Raw genomic sequence first — 25599 nt, 5'->3', positions numbered from 1 at the left:
AAAACTAGAGGTAACAGTCATGTATGTATGCTTGGGGTTACTAATCACCAGATGGCGCCACTGTTGGAGGTCATTGGGCTGTACGCACGTGTGTGCGGGTCAGATAGAAAAGGCAAGCCATCATGTAATGTAATCACTTTGGGCCCGATAGTCAGTTTGAAATATTCAGTCTATTGAGTTATTACATACATAACATTTGGCGACGAAGTAACTTAAGAACCTTCGCATGCAAAAATGAGCACAGTTGGAATTCTGGAGAGATTTGTGGAGGGAGAGGACTGGGAAGATTTTGTAGGTCGCCTGGACCAGTACTGCATGGCCAACAAAATGGAGGAACCCACTGAAGCAGTTAGCGCGCTCTTCCTCACGGTTTGTGGTCCGAAAATCTATGGACTCATAAAGAATCTTCTCTCACCTGCAAGTCCAATGGACAAGGACTATGAGGAATTGTGTGCTCTGGTACATGACCATCTCAAACCAGAAGAAGGCATCATCATCTCACAATATCGATTCTGCAAGCACCTTCGTTCTGAGGGCCAGGATGTGTCAGAATTCGTTGCCGACCTAAGATGTCTAGCTGGACCGTGTAAGTTCAAAAACGCATTGGGAGACATGCTGCGGGACTTTTTGTAATTGGCATCAACCAAGAGGTGATCCTGCGTAAGCTACTGGCGGTGGAGACGCTGGATTTGAGCAAGGCCATGATGATTGCCCAGGCATGCATGACGACAGACAAAGACTTAAAGCAGATATCGAAAAATCGGAACTCGGCAATTGCGGTAAACAAGATTGTATCGTCGTTTGGCAGAGCTGCATATGGCAGGGCCTACTCGACTGCGTATGCGAAACCTGTGGCTGCTCAAAGTCCACAAACGGGCATGAATCCGATTTCACCGTGTTGGCGTTGTGGGGACAATCATCGGCCTCATCAGTGTTGGTTTAAACAGTACATTTATAAAGGCTGTTCGAGACTGGGGCATCTCCAGCACATGAGTCTGCAACTGAGCAAGCGTGCTGCGACCCACCACATGGAGGATGATGATCAGTATAGCGCGGATCCTGATATGCAATCTGAGATACCAGAGGAGGAAGTGTATGGACTGTATTCATTCCTAACAAAGAGCCAACCGATAATAATTAATGTGAAACTTAACGGTGTGCTAGTGCCGATGAAATTGGACACGGGTGCGAGTCAATCAATAATGAGTCAGAGGACATTCGACAAGCTGTGGGATACTAAGGCTGTGAGGCCTAAGCTGAGTCTAGTCAATGCCAAGTTGCGTACATACACTAAAAAACTCATAACGGTGATTGGCAGTGCAGTAGTCAAGGTGTCGTATGATGGTGTGGTTCATGATTTACCTTTATGGATTGTTCCAGGCAATGGTCCAACGCTGTTTGGTGGGAATTGGCTAGAAAAAATCAAATGGAATTGGAACGATATCAAAGCGTTGTCGTCGAAGGATGATACTCCATGTACTCAAGTGCTGAGCAAGTTCCCCCCTTGCTGTTTGAACCAGGCATCAGCAATTTCACAGGAGCCAAGGTGCAGATCCACGTGGACTCGGATGCAAGACCCGTCCATCATAAAGCTCGGGTGGTTCCGTATATGATGAGGGAGAAGTTGAAATCGAACTGGACAGATTCCAGCGTAAAGGGGTCATACCACCGGTCGAATTTAACGAATAGGCCAGCCCTATTGTTCTTGTGTTGAAGAATGATGGTATTGTCAGGATTTGTGGAGACTACAAGGGTTTCAGCAGTGGATGAGCTGAGGCAAGGTGGTGACGGGCAATGTTACGGAGGTGGAAATAGGCGGTCTTAGCTATGCTGCAGATATGTGTTCGAAAGCTCATTTCAGGTTCAAATATGACACTAAGAATGCGAATAGTCTGATTCAGTCTCAGACAGAAGTTGGGGAGAGGGATAGAGTCAATGGCTAGGGATCTGAGTTTGTAGCGGGGAGCGAAAACAATGGCTTTGGTCTTCCCAATATTCAATTGAAGTAAATTTCCGCTCATTCAGAACTGGATGTCGGACAAGCAGTCTGAAATTTAGAGACCATGAAGGGTTCGAGAGAAGTGGTAGTGAGGTCGAGCTGGATGTGATCAGTGTTCATGTGGAAACTGATGCTGTGTTTTTGGATGATGTCGCCAAGGGGCAACATGTAGATGAGAAATAGGAGGGCACAATATGGAAACAGGCTGTTCGGCCCAACTAGTCTGTGTCAGCATTTACCCTCCACATGAGCAAATAGTTCTAATTGCATTTACACTGGTTCCATATCCCTTCAACCCTTTTTCCTTCATCCATTTATTCAATCTGATATTCAATGTTGACCTAGTTTCGATCTCAATCACTAATCCTGGAAGTGAATCCTGCAGCCTCGCAACTCTCTGTGTGAAGAAGTTTCTCCTGCCTTCTGTTCTAAATCAGTCATAATGGAATGTTCACTTCAAGTATTACATCCAAATATACAGGATCATGACTCTGTGATATCAAGGACAAGTTGTTGGCTTATGTTCCAAAGTCCTACCTCTCAGGTCCTCTAATTGAGCCACTGGTGACTGCTGGCTGCAGATGGCTACCAAGATGTGCCTAAGGGCAATAGTAGATCATTTATGTCAGTTTGAGATCATTTTGGGACAAGTTTCTCCTTCAACAACGGTTACCATAACTGGACCTCGTCCCCTATGATTCTGAAGCTGTAACTTTTCTGTTAATTTTAAGGCATTCATTGCATCAGGACTTAGTAAACATATCTATCTCACTCTTAAATATATTCAGTGACTTGGCCTCCACAGCCTTCTGTGGTAGAGAATTCCACAGGTTCATCAGCCTCTGAGTGAAAAATTGTCTCCTCATCTCGGTCTTAAAATTCTACCCCGTATCCTGACACTGTGACCCCTTGTTCTAGACTTCCCAGCCAGGGGAAACATCCTCTCCACATCCAATCTATCCAACCCAGTCAGAATTTTACACTTTCAATGAGATCACCTCTCATTCTTCTAAACTCTAGTCAATACAGACCTAGCTGAGCCAATCTCTCCTCAGACGACATCCCAGGAATCAGTCTCGTGAACCTTCGCTGCACTCCCTCTATGGCAAGGGTATCCTTTCTTCGTTAAGGAGATCAAAACTGCACACAATACTCCAGGTGCAGTCTCACCAAGGCCCTGTATAACAGTAGTAAGACATCCTTGCTCATGTATTCAAATCCTCTTGCAATGAAGACCAACATATACCATTTGCCTTCCTAACTGCTTGCTGCACCTGCATGTTTGCTTTCAATGACTGGTGTACAAGGATACCCAAGTCCCTCTGTACATTGACACTTCCCAAGCCACCACCATTTAAATAATACTTTGTCCTTATGTTTTTCCTACCAAAGTGGATAACTTCACATTTATCCACGTTATACTGCATCTGCCATGTGTTTACCCACTCACTCAACCTATCTAAATCACCTTGGAGCGTCTTTGCATCCTCCTCACAGCTCACAATCCCACCTAGTTTTGTGTCGTCAGCAAACTTGGAAATATTACATTTGGCTCCCTCATCCAAATCATTTATATATATTGTGAATAGCTGGGGCCCAAGCACTGATCCCTGTGGTACCCCACTAGTCACTGCCCGTCACCCCGAAAAAGACCCGTTTATTCCTACTCTGTTTGCTGTCAGTTAACCAATTTTCAATCCATGCCAATACATTACCCCCAATCCCATGTGCTTTAATTTTGCACACTAACGTCTTATGCAGGACTTAATCAAAGGCCTTCTGAAAATCCAAATACACTACATCCACTGGTTCTCCCTTATCTATTCTATCAGTTACATCCTCAAAAAACTCCAGCAGGTTTGTCAAACATGATTTTGCTTTCATAAATCCATGTTGACTTTGTTTAATCCCGTTGATATTATCTAAGTGTGCCTTTATCACATCCTTTATAATAGACTCTAGCATTTTCCCTACTACTGATGTTAGACTAACCGGTCCGTAGTTCCCCATTTTCTCTCTCCCTCCTTTTTTAAATAGTGGGATTACAAGAAATCAAAAGGTGACGTCACAGCCAAAGGGGTAAGTGATTGGCTGGTGATTGGTGATAGCTTTTCCTTTTCTTTTTATATCAGTAAGTAACCTGTTAACAGTGTTGTCACCAAATTAAGTGTATCTAAGGGTTAAGTCATGGCAGGAGAGCTCGGTCGCGTGATATGCTCCTCCTGTACCATGTGGGAACTCAGGGACACTTCCGGTGTCCCTGACGACTACGTGTGCGAGAAGTGTATCCACCTCCAGCTCCGGACGGCGTTGGGGAATTGGAGCTGAGGGTGGATTCACTCTGACGGATCCATGATGCTGAGAATGAGTAAGAAGCATGTGTAGCGAGTTGGTCTTACCGCATGTGAAAGGTCCACAGCCAGATAGGGAATGGAAGACCAGCAGGAAGAGCAGTGCAAGGAAGGTAGTGCAGGGGTCCCCTGTGGTCATCCCCCTGCAAAACAGATACACCGCTTTGAGTACTGTTGAGGGGGATGACTCATCAGGGGAGGGCAGCAGCAGCCAAGTTCAAGGCACCATGGCTGGCTCTGCTGCACAGGAGGGCAGGAAAAAGAGTGGGAGAGCAATAGTGATAGGGGATTCAATTGTAAGGGGAATAGATAGGCGTTTCTGCGGCCGCAATCGAGACTCCAGGATGGTATGTTGCCTCTCTGGTGCAAGGGTCAAGGATGTCTTGGAACGGGTGCAGGACATTCTGAAAAGGGAGGGTGAACAGCCAGTTGTCGTGGTGTACATTGGTACCAACGATATAGGTAAAAAAAGGGATGAGGTCCCACGAGACGAATTTAAGGAGCTAGGAGCTAAATTAAAATGTAGGACCTCAAAAGTAGTAATCTCGGGATTGCTACCAGTGCCACGTGCTAGACAGAATAGGAATCGCAGGATAGCGCAGATGAATACGTGGCTTGAGCAGTGGTGCAGCAGGGAGGGATTCAAATTCCTGGGGCATTGGAACCGGTTCTGGGGGAGGTGGGACCAGTACAAAGCGGACGGTCTGCACCTGGGCAGGACCGGAACCAATGTCCTAGGGGGAGTATTTGCTAGTGCTGTTGGAGAGGGGTTAAACTAATATGGCAGGGGGATGGGAACCAATGCAGGGAGACAGAGGGAAACAAAATGGAGACAGAAGCAAAAGACAGAAAGGAGATGAGTAAAAGTGGAGGGCAGAGAAACCCAAGGCAAAAAATAAAAAGGGCCAATGTACAGCAAAATTCTTAAGGGTCAAAGTGTAATAAAAAGACAAGCCTGAAAGCTCGGTGCCTCAATACGAGAAGTATTCGGAACCCAGGACAGGGCTCTGAGCTAGTTAGAGTGGGTGAGAGCTCAGATGAACAGGACCCCAAGAAAGAATGCAAAAGGCAAGAGGCAACAGAGCAGAGTAGCACTGGGGTAAGTGTAAACCACAATGTGATAGGAAGGGACAATATGTATGAATATAAAGGGGCTGCAGGAGGGGTCAAAACTAAAAATCATGGTTCAAAAACTAGTATTAAAACACTCTACCTAAACGCACGCAGCATTCGAAATAAAGTAAATGAGTTGACGGCACAAATCATTACAAATGGATATGATTTGGTGGCCATTACAGAAACGTGGTTGCAGGGTGACCAAGACTGGGAATTAAACATACAGTGCTATCTGACAATTCGGAAAAATAGACAAGAAGGGAAAGGAGCTCTGAGCAGCGCGAGTCCGGGGTCGGCGAGAGGCCTATAAAGGCCAGCGGGAGTCGAGCAGTTCGAGCAGTCAGTCGAGGAGGCGGGAGCTCTGAGCAGCACGAGTCCGGGGTCGGCGAGAGGCCTATAAAGGCCAGCGGGAGTCGAGCAGTTCGAGCAGTCAGTCGAGGAGGCGGGAGCTCGGAGCAGCGCGAGTCGGGGGTTGTAGGGGAGGACGAAAACCCCCTCATTTTACCCAGAAGGAAAAGGGCTGTGGGATCAGTCTGTGCTGTGAATTGAAACCGATACAGTTTGACCTTGGCAGAGCAGTGATTGGACGGGGGAGGACACCGGAGGGCCAATGGTGAGATAGAGTCAGCCCGAATCATGGGGCTTTCAAGCCAATGGGAGAGCACTTGCTCAAACTGTGGGACTGACTCACAGCCATTATCGGACTATTGTCTTCCCCATGTTTACACTATGGAAGGAAATTATGCAGATCTTCAGAAAACTAGGGAACGCAAAACAAACCAAGGACCTACACAATGGCAACAGGAGGCCAACCCAACTAACACCTACTCAAACCTTGAGTAGGTTAGAAAAACTGAATTGAAGGAAAATTATGCAGACCTTTAGAAACCAGGGAACCCAAAATAACCCAAGGGCCTACACAATGGCTACAGGAGGCCAACGCAATCAACACCCATTCAAACCTTGAGTAGGTTAATATCAGTGGAAAAAACCCGCAATAATCTAAAACTGCTGCATTTTTCAAAATCACAAAGCCCACCAATGGGAAGAATCGATTTCAGCAGGAGAGGCGGATTGGATAATCTGGCTATAAAAAGGGGTTTCTGACGTAGTGTGGATGGTTCCCTGCCCTCGTCATCCAATAACCAGCAAGACTCTCGACACTAAAGGAAAACCAGTGTCCGAAGACACCGAAGATAGAAGAAACAAACCACTAGACTGCAGAAGGCACAGTAGTGAGTATAACCTCTGGTCCCCAGAACTCACAACTCAGTTAGGCCAGGAAAAGTGGGAGGTTGGGCATTGTACTGCTAAACTTGTGTAAAGATTTTCGTTGTGTCCGTTTAGTGGGATTTAGGGGGATTGTTTTGTTGGTGTATTGCTGTTTGTTGAGATACACCTTGTCAAATAAATTAGAAGCCTAAGTTCCTCTTGGAATCACCTTGTCTCAGTTCTATTGTATTACATCTCCTGATCATGAGTCTTATGTCAGAACATTGTAAGGGAAGTTAGGAGTGCCTCGAAAATGCTCAACTGTGTGTCACAGGCTAGGGAAGAAGGGGTTAGGAGTGTTTGACACTCACAGGTGCCTCACAGGCTCGGCATAAGCTGTGGGGACGCACGAGTCTCAAAACCCCCTTCAAAAGCTGTGGACACAATCTCACCAGGGGTGCTCTTGCAGCACTCAGGGTACCTCACAGGCCAGGCATAAGCTGTGAGGACAGAAGCCCAGAGAGAGACACCCAAGGCACAACAACACTCACTGAGAAACCCCTTACAGGGTCAGCGAGAGGCGGACCGGTTCAGCTACAGGGAGAAGGCAAAAAAGAAGTAGAAAGAAACAGAAAGGTGATGTCACAGCCAAGGGGGTACGTGATTGGCCGGATTGGTGAGTAGTTTTTCTTTTTTCTCTTCTATAACAGTTAGTAACTTTTAATATTGTTGTTGCCTATTTAAGGGTATCTAAGGATTACGTCATGGTAGGGGAGCTCGGTCACGTGATATGCTCCTCCTGTACCATGTGGGAACTCAGGGACGCTTCCGGTGTCCCTGACGACTACATCTGCGGGAAGTGGATCCGCCTCCAGCTCCTGACGGACCGCGTTGCGGAATTGGAGCTGAGGGTGGATTCACTCTGGAGCATCCACGATGCTGAGAACGACGTGAGTAGCACGTGTAGCGATTTGGTCTTACCGCACGAGAAGGGTTCACAGCCAGCTAGGGAATGGAAGATCAGCAGGAAGAGTAGCGCAAGGAAGGTAGTGCAGGGGTCCCCTGTGGTCATCCCACTGCAAAACAGATTCACTGCTTTGAGTACTGTTAAGGGGGATGACTCATCAGTGGAGGGCAGCAGCAGCCAAGTTCATGGCACCGTGGCTGGCTCTGTTGCACAGGAAGGTAGGAAAAAGAGTGGGAGAGCGATAGTGATAGGAGATTCAATTGTGAGGGGAATAGATAGGCGTTTCTGCAGCCGCAATCGAGACTCCAGGATGGTATGTTACCTCCCTGGTGCAAGGGTCAAGGATGTCTCGGAGCGGGTGCAGGACATTCTAAAAAGGGAGGGAGAACAGCCAGTTGCCGTGGTGCACATTGGTACCAATGACATAGGTAAAAAAAGGGATGAGGTCCTACGAAAAGAATTTAAGGAGCTAGGAGCTAAATTAAAACGTAGGACCTCAAAAGTAGTAATCTCGGGATTGCTACCAGTGCCACGTGCTAGTCAGAGTAGGAATCACAGGATAGCGCAGATGAATACGTGGCTTGAGCAGTGGTGCAGCAGGGAGGGATTCAAATTCCTGGGGCATTGGAACCGGTTCTGGGGGAGGTGGGACCAGTACAAACCGGACGGTCTGCACCTTGGCAGGACCGGAACCAATGTCCTAGGGGGAGTGTTTGCTAGTGCTGTTGGGGAGGAGTTAAACTAATATGGCAGGGGGATGGGAACCAATGCAGGGAGACAGAGGGAAACAAAAAGGAGACAAAAGCAAAAGACAGAAAGGAGATGAGGAAAAGTGGAAGGCAGAGATACCCAAGAAAAAGAACAAAAAGGGCCACTGTACAGCAAAATTCTAAAAGGACAAAGGGTGTTAAAAAAACAAGCCTGAAGGCTTTGTGACTTAATGCAAGGAGTATCCGTAATAAGATGGATGAATTAACTGTGCAAATAGATGTTAACAAATATGATGTGATTGGGATTATGGAGACGTGGCTCCAGGATGATCAGGGCTGGGTACTCAACATCCAGGGGTATTCAACATTCAGGAAGGATAGAATAAAAGGAAAAGGAGGTGGGGTAGCATTGCTGGTTAAAGAGGAGATTAATGCAATAGTTAGGAAGGACATTAGCTTGGATGATGTGGAATCTATATGGGTAGAGCTACAGAACACCAAAGGGCAAAAAACGTTAGTGGGAGTTGTGTACAGACCTCCAAACAGTAGTCATGATGTTGGGGAGGGCATCAAACAGAAAATTAGGGGTGCATGCAATAAAGGTGCAGCAGTTATAATGGGTGACTTTAATATGCACATAGATTGGGCGAGCCAAACTGGAAGCAATACGGTGGAGGAGGATTTCCTGGAGTGCATAAGGGATGGTTTTCGAGACCAATATGTCGAAGATCCAACTAGGGGGGAGGCCATCTTAGACTGGGTGTTGTGTAACGAGAGAGGATTAATTAGCAATCTCGTTGTGCGAGGCCCCTTGGGGAAGAGTGACCATAATATGGTGGAATTCTGCATTAGGATGGAGAATGAAATAGTTAATTCAGAGACCATGGTCCAGAACTTAAAGAAGGCTAACTTTGAAGGTATGAGGCGTGAATTGGCTAGGATAGATTGGCGAATGATACTTAAGGGGTTGACTGTGGATGGGCAATGGCAGACATTTAGAGACCGCATGGATGAACTACAACAATTGTACATTCCTGTCTGGCGTAAAAATAAAAAAGGGAAGGTGGCTCAACTGTGGCTATCAAGGGAAATCAGGGATAGTATTAAAGCCAAGGAAGTGGCATACAAATTGGCCAGAAATAGCAGCGAACCCGGGGACTGGGAGAAATTTCGAACTCAGCAGAGGAGGACAAAGGGTTTGATTAGGGCAGGGAAAATGGAGTACGAGAAGAAGCTTGCAGGGAACATTAAGACGGATTGCAAAAGTTTCTATAGATATGTAAAGAGAAAAAGGTTTGTAAAGACAAACGTAGGTCCCCTGCAGTCAGAATCAGGGGAAGTCATAACGAGGAACAAAGAAATGGCAATTGAACAAGTACTTTGGTTTGGTATTCACTAAGGAGGACACAAACAACCTTCCGGATATAAAAGGGGTCAGAGGGTCTAGTAAGGAGGAGGAACTGAGGGAAATCCTTATTAGTCGGGAAATTGTGTTGGGGAAATTGATGGGATTGAAGGCCGATAAATCCCCAGGGCCTGATGGACTGCATCCCAGAGTACTTAAGGAGGTGGCCTTGGAAATAGCAGATGCATTGACAGTCATTTTCCAACATTCCATTGACTCTGGGTCAGTTCCTATGGAGTGGAGGGTAGCCAATGTAACCCCACTTTTTAAAAAAGGAGGGAGAGAGAAAACAGGGAATTATAGCCTGACATTGGTAGTGGGTAAAATGATGGAATCAATTATTAAGGATGTCATAGCAGCGCATTTGGAAAGAGGTGACATGATAGGTCCAAGTCAGCATGGATTTGTGAAAGGGAAATCATGCTTGACAAATCTTCTGGAATTTTTTGAGGATGTTTCCAGTAGAGTGGACAAGGGAGAACCAGTTGATGTGGTACATTTGGACTTTCAGAAGGCTTTCGACAATGTCCCACACAAGAGATTAATGTGCAAAGTTAAAGCACATGGGATTGGGGGTAGTGTGCTGACGTGGATTGAAAACTGGTTGTCAGACAGGAAGCAAAGAGTAGGAGTAAATGGGTACTTTTCAGAATGGCAGGCAGTGACTAAAGGGGTACCGCAAGGTTCAGGGCTGGGGCCCCAGCTGTTTACACTGTACATTAATGATTTAGACGAGGAGATTAAATGTAGTATGTCCAAATTTGCGGATGACACTAAGTTGGGTGGCAGTGTGAGCTGCGAGGAGGATGCTATGAGGCTGCAGAGTGACTTGGATAGGTTAGGTGAGTGGGCAAATGCATGGCAGATGAAGTATAATGTGGATAAATGTGAGGTTATCCACTTTGGTGGTAAAAACAGAGAGACAGACTATTATCTGAATGGTGACAGATTAGGAAAAGGGGAGGTGCAACGAGACCTGGGTGTCATGGTACATCAGTCATTGAAGGTTGGCATGCAGGTATGGCAGGCGGTTAAGAAAGCAAATGGCATGTTGGCCTTCATAGCGAGGGGATTTGAGTACAGGGGCAGGGAGGTGTTGCTACAGTTGTACAGGGCCTTGGTGAGGCCACACCTGGAGTATTGTGTACAGTTTTGGTCTCCTAACTTGAGGAAGGACATTCTTGCTATTGAGGGAGTGCAGCGAAGGTTCACCAGACTGATTCCCGGGATGGTGGGACTGACCTATCAAGAAAGACTGGATCAACTGGGCTTGTATTCACTGGAGTTCAGAAGAATGAGAGGGACCTCATAGAAACGTTTAAAATTCTGACGGATTTAGACAGGTTAGATGCAGGAAGAATGTTCCCAATGTTGGGGAAGTCCAGAACCAGGGGTCACAGTCTAAGGATAAGGGGTAAGCCATTTAGGACCGAGATGAGGAGAAACTTCTTCACCCAGAGAGTGGTGAACCTGTGGAATTCTCTACCACAGAAAGTTGTTGAGGCCAATTCACTAAATATATTCAAAAGGGAGTTAGATGAAGTCCTTACTACTAGGGGGATCAAGGGGTATGGTGAGAAAGCAGGAATGGGGTACTGAAGTTGCATGTTCAGCCATGAACTCATTGAATGGCGGTGCAGGCTCGAAGGGCCGAATGGCCTACTCCTGCACCTATTTTCTATGTTTCTATGTTTCTATGTTTCTAGGAGGTGGTGTAGCTCTGTTAATAAAGGATGATATCAGGGCAGTTGTGAGAGACGATATTGGCTCTAATGAACAAAATGTTGAATCATTGTGGGTGGAGATTAGAGATAGTAAGGGGAAAAAGTCACTGGTGGGCGTAGTTTATAGGCCCCAAATAATAACTTCAAGGTGGAGCGAACAATAATCAAGGGAATAATGGAGGCATGTGAAAAAGGAACGGCAGTAATCATGGGGGATTTTAACCTACATATCGATTGGTCAAATCAAATCGCACGAGGTAGCCTTGAGGAGGAATTCATAGAATGCATACGGGATTGTTTCTTAGAACAGTATGTTATAGAACCTACAAGGGCGCAAGCCATCTTAGATCTGGTCCTATGTAATGAGACAGGAATAATAAACGATCTCCAAGTAAAAGACCCTCTCGGAATGAGTGATCGCAGTATGGTTGAATTTGTAATACAGATTGAGGGTGAGGAAGTAGTGTCTCAAACGAGCGTACTATGGTTAAACAAAGGGGATTACAGTGGGATGAGGGCAAAGTTGGCTAAAGTAGATTGGGAACACAGACTAAACGGTGACACAATTGAGGAACAGTGGAGGACTTTTAAGGAGTCCTTTCATAGTGCTCAACAAAAATATATTCCAGTGAAAAAGAAGAGAAGGGATAACCAGCCGTGGATAACCAAGGAAATAAAGGAGAGTCTCAAATTAAAAACCAATGAGTATAAGGTGGCCAAGATTAGTGGGAAACTAGAAAATTGGAAAAATTTTAAACGACAGCAAAGAATGACTAAGAAAGCAATAAAGAAAGGAAAGATAGATTACGAAAGTAAACTTGCGCAAAACATAGAAACAGATAGTAAAAGCTTTTACCGATATATAAAACGGAATATATAAAGTAAATGTTGGTCCCTCAGAAGATGAGAAGCGGGATTTAATAATGGGAAATGTGGAAATGGCTGAGACCTTAAACAATTATTTTGCTTCTGTCTTCACAGTGGAAGACACAAAATCCATGGCAAAAATTGCTGATCACGGGAATGTGGGAAGGGAGGACCTTGAGATAATCACTGTAACTAGCGGGATAGTGCTGGACAGGCTAATGGGACTCAAGGTAGACAAGTCCCCTGGTCCTGATGAAATGCATCCCAGGGTATTAAAAGAGATGGCAGAAGTTATAGCAGATGCATTCGTTATAATCTACCAAAATTCTCTGGACTCTGGTTAGGTACTAGTGGATTGGAAAGCAGCTAATGTAATACCTCTGTTTAAAAAAGGGGGCAGACAAAAGGCAGGTAACTATAGGCCGGTTAGTTTAACATCTGTAGTGGGGAAAATACTTGAAGCTATCATTAAGGAAGAAATAGTGGGAAATCTAGATAGGAATAGTGCAATCAAGCAGACGCAACATGGATTCATGAAGGGGAAATCATGTTTAACTAATTTACTGGAATTCTTTGAGGATATAAGGAGCATGGTGGATAGAGGTGTACCGATGGATGTGGTGTATTTAGATTTCCAAAAGGCATTCAATAAGGTGCCACACAAAAGGTTACTGCAGAAGATAGAGGTACGCGGAGTCAGAGGAAATGTATTAGCATGGATTGAGAATTGGCTGGCTAACAGAAAGCAGAGAGTCGGGATAAATGAGTCCTTTTCGGGTTGGAAATTGGTGATTAGTGGTGTGCCACAAGGATCGGTGCTGGGACCACAACTGTTTACAATATACATAGATGACCTGGAAGAGGGGACAGAGTGTAGTGTAACAAAATTTGCAGATGACACAAAGATTCGTGGGAAAGCAGGTTGTGTAGAGGACACAGAGAGGCTGCAAAGAGATTTAGATAGGTTATGCGAATGGGTTAAGGTTTGGCAGATGGAATACACTGTCGGAAAATGTGAGGTCATCTACCTTGGAAAAAAAAACAGTAAAAGGGAATATTATTTGAATGGGAGAAATTACAACATGCTGTGGTGCAGAGGGACCTGGGGGTCCTTGTGCATGAATCCCAAAAAGTTAGTTTGCAGGTGCAGCAGGTAATCAGGAAGGCGAATGGAATTCATTGCGAGAGGGATGGAGTACAAAAGCAGGGAGGTCCTGCTGCAACTGTACAGGGTATTGGTGAGGCCGCACCTGGAGTACTGCGTGCAGTTTTGGTCACCTTACTTAAGGAAGGATATACTAACTTTGGAGAGGGTGCAGAGACGATTCACTAGGCTGATACTAGAGATGAGGAGGTTACCTTATGATGATAGATTGAGTAGACTGGGTCTGTACTCGTTGGAGTTCAGAAGGATGAGGGGTGATCTTATAAAAACATTTAAAATAATGAAAGGGATAGACAAGATAGAGGCAGAGAGGTTGTTTCCACTGGTCACGGAGACTAGAACTAAGGGGCACAGCCTCAAAATACGGGGGAGCCAATTTAAAACCGAGTTGAGAAGGAATTTCTTCACCCAGAGGGTTGTGAATCTGTGGAATTCTCTGCCCAAGGAAGCAGTTGAGGCTAGCTCATTGAATGTATTCAAGTCACAGATAGATAGATTCTTAACCAATAAGGGAATTAAGGGTTACGGGGAGCGGGCGGGTAAGTGGAGCTGAGTCCATGGCCAGATCAGCCATGATCTTGTTGAATGGCGGAGCAGGCTCAAGGGGCTAGATGGCCTAATCTTGTTCCTAATTCTTATGTTCTTATGTTCTTATGTACATTTGCCACCCTCCAATCTGCAGGAACTGTTCCATTATCTACATAAATTTGGAAGATGACAACTAATGCATCTACTATTTCCATGGCTACCTCTTTTAGTACTCTGGGATACAGATCATCAGGCCTTGGGGATTTATCGGCTTTCAGTCCCATTAGTTTCTCCAACACTATTTTCTTACTAATAATCATTTCCTTTAATTCCTCTTGCTTACTAGACCCTTGATTCCCTAGCATTTCTGGGACGTTATTTGTGTCCTCTTCCGTGAAGACAGAACCGAAGTATTTATTTAATTCTTCTTACATTTCTTTGTTCCTCATTTCAAATTCTCCCATTTCTGCCTGTAAAGGACCTACATTTGTCTTCACTAATCGTTTTCTTTTTACGTACTTTTGCAGTCAGTTTTTATGTTCCTTGCAAGTTTACTCTCATACTCTATTTTTCCCCTCTTACTCAATCTCTTGGTCCTTTTTTGCTGAATTCTAAACTGCTCCCAATCCTCAGGCTTGCTGTTTTTTTCTGGCAATTTGGTATAACTCCTCTTTGGATCTAATACTATCCTTAATTTATTTTGTTAGCCATGGTTGGGCCACTTTTCCTTTTGTGTTTTTATGCCAGAAAGGGATGTGTAACTGTTGCAATTCATGCATTCGTTCGTTAAATGTTAGCCATTGCCTATCCACCGTCATGTCTTTTAATGAATCTTCACAATCTATCATCGCCAATTCATTCCTCATACCCTCGTAGTTTCCTTTGTTTAGATTTAGGATCCTAGTTTTGGATTGGACTACTTCACTTTCCATCTTAATAAAGAATTCAATCATGTTGTGGTCACTCTTCCCTAAAGGACGCTGCACAATAAGACTGTTAATTAACCCCTTCTCATTACACAATACCCAATCTAGGATAGCCTTTTCCCTAGTAGGCTCCTCAACATACTGGACTAAAAAACCACCTTGTACACACTCCAGAAATTCATCTTCCACAGTATTATTGCTAATTCGGTTTGGCCAGTCTATATGTAGATTAAAGTCACCTACGATTACTGTAGTACCCTTGCTACATGCATCTCTAATTTCCTGTTTGATGCCATCCTCTACATTACCACTACTGTTTGGAGGCCTATAGACAACTCCCACCAATATTTTCTGCCCCTTGGTGCTCCTTCGCACCACCCAGACTGATTCTACATCTTGATTTTCTGAACCAATATCCTTTCTCACTATTGCTCTGATTTCATCCTTTACAAACAACGCCACACCATCCCCTCTTCCTTTATGCCTGCCCTTCCTAAATATCAAATATCCTTGGATATTCAGTTCCCAACCCTGGTCACCCTGCAACCATGTCTCCGTAATTGCAACTATATCGTATCCGTTTACATCTATTTGCGCTGTTAATTTATCTACCTTATTACAGCTGCTTCGTGCATTCAGATACAATACTTTTAAATTTGTCTTTTTAACATTATTAGACAGCTTAACATTATTTTGTACTATAGCCCTATTTGACTTAATGCTATTTTTTCCTACCTGGACCCTATTTGTTAATGCACTCTTTTATTTGTATGCTCTGTCCCTTCCTAACATAATCTAGTTATCCTTACCACAATCACTTTCCTGCGTTGCTTCTGTTATGTATGTAACCCTTGGCAACCTGTATCACACCACCACCAGAGGGCCTACCTGTTGGAGGCACTCTATGTAAGCAGGCCTCCCACGCTGTAAACTCTGGAGTTTAATTAAAGGAGCTAACGCCACACTTACTCATTGCATACAGTACTCAACTTCATCCTTTATTATGAGCGTAACAGCTTCCTTTTCTTTTCTCTTTAGCATTCTAGATTTCTCTCCACTGGGACCCTCCTCCCCCCTCCCCCCCCCCCCCCCCGCATTATTTAGTTTAAAGCCCTGTCTACCTCCTCAGTTATTCGGTTCGCTAGAACTCTGGTCCTAGCATAGTCCAGGTGTAGTCCATCCCCATTGAACAGCTCTCTCTTTCCCAAGTTTTGGTGCCAGTGCCCCACGAATTGAAACCCACTTCTCCCACACCAACCTCTGAGCCACACATTCATCTTCCTGATTCTATTGACCCTATGCCAATTTGCTCGCGGCTCAGGTAATAATGCAGAGATTATTAAGTTTGTGGTTCTGCTTTTCAATTTAGTCCCTAGCTGTTCAAACTCTCTCAGCAGAACCTCTTTCTTAGTCCTACCTATGTCATTGGTACCTACGTGTACCACGACAACTGGATCCTCCCCCTCCCACTCCAAGTTCTTCTCCAGCCCGGAAGAGATGTCCTTTACCCTGGCACCGGGTAGGCAACACAGCCTTCGGGACGCATGCTCTCGGCTGCAGAGAACCTTATCTATACCCCTAACTATACTGTCCCCTACTACAGCCACCTGCCTCTTTACTCCCCCTATTTGAATGGCTTTCTGCACCACGGTGCCTTGGTCAGTCTGCTCATCCGCCCTGCAGTCTGCACACTGGGTTGCAAGACCCTCAGATCTATTGGACAAGTGCAGGGACTGAGGCTCCTGCAATACTACCTCCTGGATCCCCGTATCTGCTTCATTCATAGTCACACCCTCCTGTCACTGACCACATGTCAATTCTAAAGTATTTAATGTAGAGGGTGTGGCTGCCTCCTGGAGTAAAAGGTCCAGGTAACTTTTTCCCTCCCTGATGTCTCGCAATGTCTGCAGCTTGGACTCCAGCTCCTCAACTCGGAGTCAAAGTTAATCGACACTTACCACAGATGTAGTCGCCCTGGACCAAAACGTCCAGAAGCTCCCACATAACCTGGCTGGCATGAGTGGACCGCTGCTGGAGATCGAGCCAGCAGTACCACCTCAAGAGGAGGTGCAGCAGCAGGAGGAGGAGGTGCAGGAGGAGGAGGTGGAGGACCAGAATGCGTGTCGCCAGCCATCCCAACCCTGTAAGGGAAGTGCAGACCCATCTCATTGCTGCTCAATTTAGATAATTTCATCCCCACATGATCCTTCAGCTTATATTTTCCATCGCTTTCCCAATGAGTGACTTCATACATAATTGGCCAACATCAAATTGTAGACCTGCCGAGATATAGGTGTAAAAAATAAAGATTTATTACATCATCAAAATCAGTGCAAAAAACTAACACAACAAAAAACAGTGCAAAAAACTAACACGATAACTTCATTTTTCATTTTTGTGTATTTCCTTATAACCCCTCTTATGCGTGTCTAGCCCACTGCAACGTCTCAGTGTCTCCCCTGTGGCTGCCTCATGGGTCTGGGAAGGCTGCTGTGTTCCCTGTGTGAAATGGCGTTGAGGTCAATGATCAGCCATGAGCTTGTTGAATGGCAGAGCAGGCTCGAAGAGCCGTATGGCCTACTCCTGCTCCTATTTCTTATATTGTTAAACTAATAAGATATTTGGGACAAAGTAAATTTGCAAACATTTGTAGGGTTAAATTTCCATGCCATTTTAAAGCATAATTTCAATGTATAACTGAGGCAAGAAACTTCAGTTCAGATCCAAATGGGTCAAAAGCCATTTCTGCCCCTAAATCAAACACTTGAGTTCCTTCATGCTTTATGGCCCTTTCCACAATCCACCTTTCAGTGACCTAGTTTACATAAATGATAATGAGGACCAGTAGCACTGCAGCTCTGAGTTTCCTGCTTTTCCATTAGCAAAGCACTGGGGTAAGTTAGAATGGCAATTGTAAAGTGCACCTGTTGCCAAGATGTGCTATCTTCCCAGCGAGAGATGCTGGCTGCATCTCTGGAGCTTGTTCCTGGGCACTGGCATGTTACTCTGAGGGGGAAGGCCAGAAGCATGGCATATGCTGCTGTCCTGATAGATGGCAAATTCAGACAGGTGAACACCAGCCATCACCATCCCACTAGGCCCTGTGTCCCCTCTGATCAGCAGGATAAAAAAAGACTTGCATTTATATAGTGCTTTTCACAACCTCAGGGTCTCTGAAAGCGCATTTATTTACTTTTTTGAAGTGTAGACACTGTTGTAATGTAGGAAAAGTGGCAGCCAATTTGCACAAAGCAAGGTCCCACAAACAGCAGATAATCTGGGTTTTTTTAGGTGTTGGACGTTGGAATATAAATATTGACCAGAAAGCCACTGCTCTTCTTGAGATAGTGCTATGGGATCTTTTACATCCACCTGAGAGTGCAGTCAGGGCCGTGATTTAACATCTCATCTGAAAAGCAGCACCCCTTAGTATTGCACTGGAGTGTCAGCCTTGATTTTGTGCTCAAGTCCCTGAAGTTTAAAAAATCCTGACCAAAAAACCTGGCCACGCCCCCAGAGTGAAATTATGACCATTGGGAGTTTCTGCTAACTGTACTTGTTTGCGGGCCTTCGAGGAGGCTCCAAAAATTAAGCTGGAACTTTTGGGTGCAAGGACACTAATAGATCCGTTTTGAAAGATTCTGAATTAAATATTTTTTTTAAATTACAAAGGCATTTACTACTGTACACCAATCTAACAAGTAAATAGTTTTGTATATTTTTTTAAAGTTATTTTCAGTAATTTAAAATCAGGTTACTCACAGGTTGTGGATTGACAAAGTGATTTAAAATGCTTATTTTTTGAGATAAACCCATTTCCAGCTATATTAATCAAAATTTACCAAGATACCACTCTTAAATATATCAAGGAATATTCTTAAAGCAAATGTTTTTTTAAAATTATGTTTTCAAATGCTACCCAATTGCGGTGGTTCATGGCAGATTTTGCGTTTGCCGATATGTAAATGAGTTGAAGCTGAAACTCACCAATTATGCTGAAACAACAACAACAACTTGTATTTATATAGCGCCTTTAACATAGTAAAATGTCCCAAGGCGCTTCACAGGAGTATTTTAAAACAAAACAAATTAATTTGACACCGAGCCACATAAGAAATTATGGCAGATGACCAAAAATGAGGTAGGTTTTAGGGAGCATCTTAAAGGAGGAAAGAGAGGTGAAGCGGCAGAGAGGTTTAGGGAGAGAGTTCCAAAGCTTGGGGCCTAGGCAGCTGACGGCACGGCCACCAATGGTTGAGCAGTTATAATCAGGGATGCTCAAGAGAGCAGAATTTGAGGAGCGTAAACATCTCGGGGGGTTGTGAGGCTGAAGGAGATTACAGAGATAGGGAGGGGCGAGGCTAGGGAGGGGCGAGACCATGGAGGGCTTTGAAAACCAGGATGAGAATTTTGAAATTGATGCATTGCTTAACTGGGAGCCAATGTAGGTCGGCGAGTACAGGGGTGATATGTGAGTGGGACTTGGTGCAAGTTAGGACACAGGCTGCCAAGTTTTGGATGACCTCAAGTTTACGTAGGGTAGAATGTGGGAGGCCAGCCAGGAGTGCATTGGAGTAGTCAAGTATAGAGGTAACAAAGGCATGGATGAGGGTTTCAGCAGCAGATGAGCTGAGACAGGGGTGGAGATGGGCGATGTTATGGAGGTGGAAATAGGCGGTTTTAGTTATACCGTGGATATGTGGCAGGAAGCTCATTTCAGGGTCAAATATGACATTGTTACCTCTGGTGTCCCCCAAGGATTTATCCTTGACCCTCTCCTATTTACTATCTACATGTTGCCCCTTGATGAGCAGAAATTTTCTAAAACTGAAACTGTGTGTGTGTGTGCATATATGTACATATACCCTGTATATAAATTATCCTGTTATGGACATATATAATGCGAAAAGTTTTTAATGGACCAATATTCCTTCATAATTAGGATGTTTTACTATGTTAAAGGTGCTATATGTATAAGTTGTTGTTACAATTTGTTGTAGAAGTCCTTGAACGTGTTGTCGCCTCCCAAATCTGTGCCCATCTTTTCTGCAATTCCATGTCTGAATCCCTCCAATCCGGTTTCTGCACTTGCCACAGTACCGAAACGGCTTTCATCAAAGTCACAAATGACATCCTTTGTGACTGTGACAAAGACAAATCCTCATTCTTCTTGGCTTATCTGCAGCCTTTGACATGATTGACCACTCTATCCATCTCCAACGCCTGCCCACCGTCGTCCAGTTGGGCATGACTGCACTCGCCTGGTTCCATTCTTATCTATCTAATCGTAGCCAGAGAATCACCTGCAATGGCTTCTCTTCCTGTCCCTGCATCGTTACCTCTGGTGTCCCCCCTCCTATTTCTCATCTACATGTTGCCCCTTGGTGACGTCATCCAAAAACACAGCATCAGTTTCCACATGTACCCTGATCACACCCAGCTCTACCTCACTACCACTTCTCTCGAACCCTCCATGGTCTCTAAGTTATCAGACTGCTTGTCCAACATCCAGTTCTGGATGAGCGAAAATTTTCTTCAATTGAATATTGGGAAGACCGAAGCCATTGTTTTCGGTCCCCGCTACAAACTCAATTCCCTAGCCATTGATTCTATCCCTCTCCCCAACTTCTGTCTGAGACTGAACCAGACTGCTCGCAACCCTGGTGTCATATTTGATCATAAAATGAGCTTTCGACCACATATCTGCAGCGTAACTAAGACCGCCTATTTCTACCTCCGTAACATCACCCGTCTTCACCCTTGCCTCAGCTCATTTGCTGCTGAAACCCTCATCCATGCCTTTGTTACCTCTAGTCTTGACTATTCCAACACACCCCTGGCTGGCCTCCCACATTCTACCCTATGTAAACTAGAGGTGATCCTAAACATGGCTGCCCATGTCCTAACTTGAACCAAGTCCCGCTCAACCATCATCCTTGTGCTAGCTGACCTACATTGGCTTCCGGTTAAGCAACACCTCGATTTGAAAATTCTCATACTTATTTTCAAACCCCTCTCTATCTCTGTAATCTCCTCCAGCCCCACAACCCCCCTGAGATGTCTGCGCTCCTCTAATTCTGCCTTCTTGAGCATCCCTGATCATAATCGCTCAATCATTGGTGGCCGTGCCTTCTGTTGCCTAAGCCCCAAGCTCTGGAACTCCCAGCCTAAACCTTTCTGCCTCTCTACCTCTCTTTCCTCCTTCAAGATGCTCCTTAAAACATACTTCTTTCTTGCCCTAATTTTTTATCCTGTGGCTCGGTATCCATTTAAATTTTTTTTTAAATCTCACAATACTCCTGTGAAGTGCCTTGGGCATTTCACTGCATTAAAGGTGCTATATAAATACAAGTTGTTATTATTTTAATACCAGTTTCCTTTTACTTTTTGTATCGAAAGCTCCTGATGGAGTCTGGCACCCAACCTGAAGCTTTGTTTGATTGTTCATCTTCAACATCTGCACCACTCTCCATTCTAGGATTTATGTTTCACTCGCAGAATCCTTCTGGAGAAGCTGTAATGCTGACCAGCTCGAACTCCCCTTGCTGCTCTGATATAAGAATATGTCATTTGTAAAAGGCTAAGAGGGCATTAGTCCACAACTTTCTGACCAAATGTTGGGAGCGCTACCAATTTAGCCAAGCTGACAAATGAAAAATACTGGATAATATACAAAGGTCATATCAGTTAGGCTATAAAAAGGCAGTAAAAAGATGAAAGATTAGTAAAACTTCTCCACAATCAAAGGTCTGAAATGGATAAAACTTTGACAGGAAAAGCAGGCCCAAAGTTGCTAAAGCGAATGTTCAGGTCAATGGGTTTCAGAGTGTCCAGGTGGAAGGTGAAATACTGTTCTTAATATTTGCGCTGAGCTTGATTGGAACAATGCAGGAAATCGAAGGAAGAAAGGTTAGTATTACACAGACAGTGTGGAACTGTTTTGCAAAGTGGTCACCAAATCTGCATTTGGTATCCACAATATGAAAGACAGCCAGAAGTGAGGTGATGAAACAGTGAAATAGGATGTTGAGGAGGTAATGGCCCCTCTAAAATAAGGGAAGATATGCTTGGTACTGGAATCACATATTAAGTGCGGAAATGGTGGAAGTTGGGAAGTTGATCTGACAGATGCAGAGACTATGGGGTGAAATGTAAGGACAAGAGGACCTTGCGGGTGTTGAGAGGAGGGTGAGAGTGCAGGCGTTGGATACAGATGAGGAAAAACGCATCAAAGGGAAATAGAGAACATTTAGAGAAGCTCTACTGTTATTTAGTAAATGTTTCTATCACCACTTTATTTTGAACACAAGTGTAACAAGCTCACAACACTCTGAAGCGTATTTTAAAAATAAAATTTCAATTTGGAAAAGTTTGTCTGTTGCAATCTTAAACCAGCTGGATCACTCATTTTCCAGGTCAGCTGCAGTGAGATTGGTTATTAAATCTGTTGGTTATGTTGCTGTCCAATGTGTTGCCTTGGAAATGAGAGCTGGGTGGAAATGCACAGCTGCAATCTACTCACTCTTCCCACATTTAAAATTCCAGATCTGGCATTATACCACTCTGTTTAAAAGTAATTTTTAAATATGTATATTTTTGAAATCGTCGTCTCATCCAATTATCACACACAGTCACTTTTCGGCAGTAGTCACTGGATAATGATCAGAAGTGGGAATCCTGTCTGTTACTTCACCTCGCAAAGGTATTGGGGCCAATTATAATGCCATACCACCAGATCAGCTAACGTTTTGAATGTGGGTCTTTCTGGGCTTATGTTGCTCAGTGGCATAGAATGCAGTGCTTTTATCCACTGATACACCAGAGGAGCTGAGGTATGATTATTTTTTTAATTGCCATTTTACTGGTGGTAGGATTGAAGTCTGTAATTCCACTACTGGACACCAATCCTTTCAAGAGTGATATTTCCATTTGTTTAAGCTTCAGTTCCGTTAGTGGCAACTGTCCACAGAGCAGACAGGGTTTTACACTCCAGTCCATGCTGTACTTTATGACAGAGTTGCATGTGCAAAACTACATTGCTCCAATCATTTGCAGTAATAATTTGTGATAGCTGGATTTTATCTTCAATTAATACTTTTTTTGCAGATAAAATAAATTGGTCCAAAGTTAACTTTATAAATTGCTTTAAAAATAAAAGCTTTTTGGAAGTCTTCGGATGAAAATATTTTTGTACATCAAACCTTACCCTAAGTCTCTATGCCTAATGTCATTTGGATAGTGTGATGCAATTCCCTTTTATATTCAGGACTGTAGTGTGAGGGCAGTGCATTAAACAATGTGGCCTCTGATTCACACAGGGATGCTTATACCAGTCAAGAGTCAATGGTGGTCCAGCTTCCTTTGATACTTGGGGCACAATTACTTATACAGAAGCACGTAGACACAATTGATGTAACGTGTATATGGCTGCAAAAATGCAGGAATGCACTGATTTTCAGAGGAAACTGGAGCAACCACTGTGTGAGACTTGGTTCACACAATTAAATCTACCGGCATGTTTCTACTGGCCTAGGGTGGAGATTTGCACTCATATTGCCTAATAGATAGGTTGATTTCCAAATCACGTTATGATGTGTGATTTGTTTCTGGAATGCTGTACTATACTGTTGTTATATTGGAGGTGGCACAGCATTACTTCAACCCCAGACTAACAACTCAGCTCACCTTAGTGGACAAAAAATGGCCAAAAATAGAATGAGATATGGTGACTCATTTCAAGATTTTCACACAAAAATCTTGCCTGCGACTGGTATAAATGCAGCTAAAAAATCCTTTGATGGGAATTTCCTCAGGGCTTCTCTCGCTCCACTGCTGTATACTTTCGTGCAAGTTTGGTGGAAGCTCCATTTACGTATGGGATTAGTAGTGGTATTACAATTATCCTCAATGTCCCTGGGCTTGGAAAAGGAACAATCAACCTCGGTTCCTGCTCCTGACAACAGGATCAGGTTCAACTGTGATAGGAAAAATAACTTGTTTCATATAGTATCTTATCACATCTCTCAGAACTATCGTAAAGTGTTTCACAACTTTGAAGTGAATCAGTGCATTGTCTGGGCAGCCATTTTGTACACAAATATTCCACAAATAATATGGCCGACCAATCCATATTTTTGGTAGTTAGTAGAGACAAGAATGCTGGCCAGGAAACTTCCCTGCTCTTTTTCAAACAGTGCCACAGGATCTACTGAACCACTGGAACAAGCAGACAGAACTTTAGTTTAAGGTCTCATCCAAAGACAGCACCTTTGACAATGCAACACTCCCTCAGTACTACAATGGGCTGTTAGATGTTGTGCTTAATTCCTGAAATGGAGCTCAAATCCACAATCTTCCGACTCAGAGACAAGAGTGCTGCCAACTGAGCTACATTGACATTTCATTCTCTCCTGTGTCGAATGCCCTGTCAATAGTAACTTTTTCAGCTCATACATGAAGATTGGCCACTTGAATGAGGACCAGAAGGCTGCTAGTGCCATGGAACCATACCCCCAAAAAGTTAATGCCTTTCAGAGAAAGGGAAAAAATTGGAGGAAAAAATTGGATGGCTTCTTGGGTGATGTACTAGGGGGTGACTGCAGCCCATGGAAACAATATCCCAGCATGAGTCAATGCCTTTAGGTGAGGAAGGAGAAACATCTTCATAAAAACAATAAAGGAAAAAAAATTGTCAAGGACCCATTGGATACAATATTTAGCCAGAAAATAGATTTGTTTTGGTCAGCCAGGTGCCTGACCCATGCACAAATCCATCATTGGGTTTCTACATTATAACATGGTTGCTTTTTCATCATTTTTGAGTTAATCAGACCCCAATCAGATGCTTGTTGGATTAAGACTTATTTAAAAGGATTTTGGCATGTATTCTCTGTCTATTTTCTGATCATATTATTATGGTACATTTGGTCTGGATGATGAACAAGATACATTTAAATATAATTGTCTATACTGTAATAAGATCTCACCACACAAAGAGGGCATTGTTCAGTTTTGACATTCTAATAGGTATGTGTCATTTTATGGCAACCATCCTTATTTTTCAAGTTGAGTTGAAAATGATAGCAGGCCTGCATAATCAGTAAGTTGATACAGTACATGTTCACACATGAATGTGCTTACAACATTAAGAATGACTACAGCAGTAATGGAGGAGGTAAAACCAGTGTACAAAAGGACAGCTGTTTAAAGTAGTCCTCTGAAATGTACCTTTAGGGAAATCATTTGGATACTTGCAGAAAACAGTGCACCAAATGTTAGCCATTGAACAATCAGATAACATCCTGGTATTTTTGAATGATGGATGCTGGGAAACTCAATCTCTCCACTGGGAATCAGATGGCTGTTGGCAATTGAACAAAGTGCACAAAGATAATGGTTTTAGTTTTTAACATGTCAAAAGCTGGTACATATGACACTTTAGGCCAAAAATAAAAGGACGAGGAAACTGCTAATATATAATCAACTCACTGCATCTGTAAATTTTATTTTTTGTTATGAAACAGCAAGCATGCAATCATCAAACATTACAAATTCTTTAAACCATGCAGTTGATAAACTATTTGTTAAAATTGTTTCAAGCAATAATACTTGCACTTATAGGGTTACAAA

This window comes from Pristiophorus japonicus, chromosome 1 (genome assembly GCF_044704955.1).
Source record: "Pristiophorus japonicus isolate sPriJap1 chromosome 1, sPriJap1.hap1, whole genome shotgun sequence".
Lineage (NCBI taxonomy): Eukaryota > Metazoa > Chordata > Chondrichthyes > Pristiophoridae > Pristiophorus > Pristiophorus japonicus.
Note: the sequence above shows the minus strand (reverse complement) of the source record.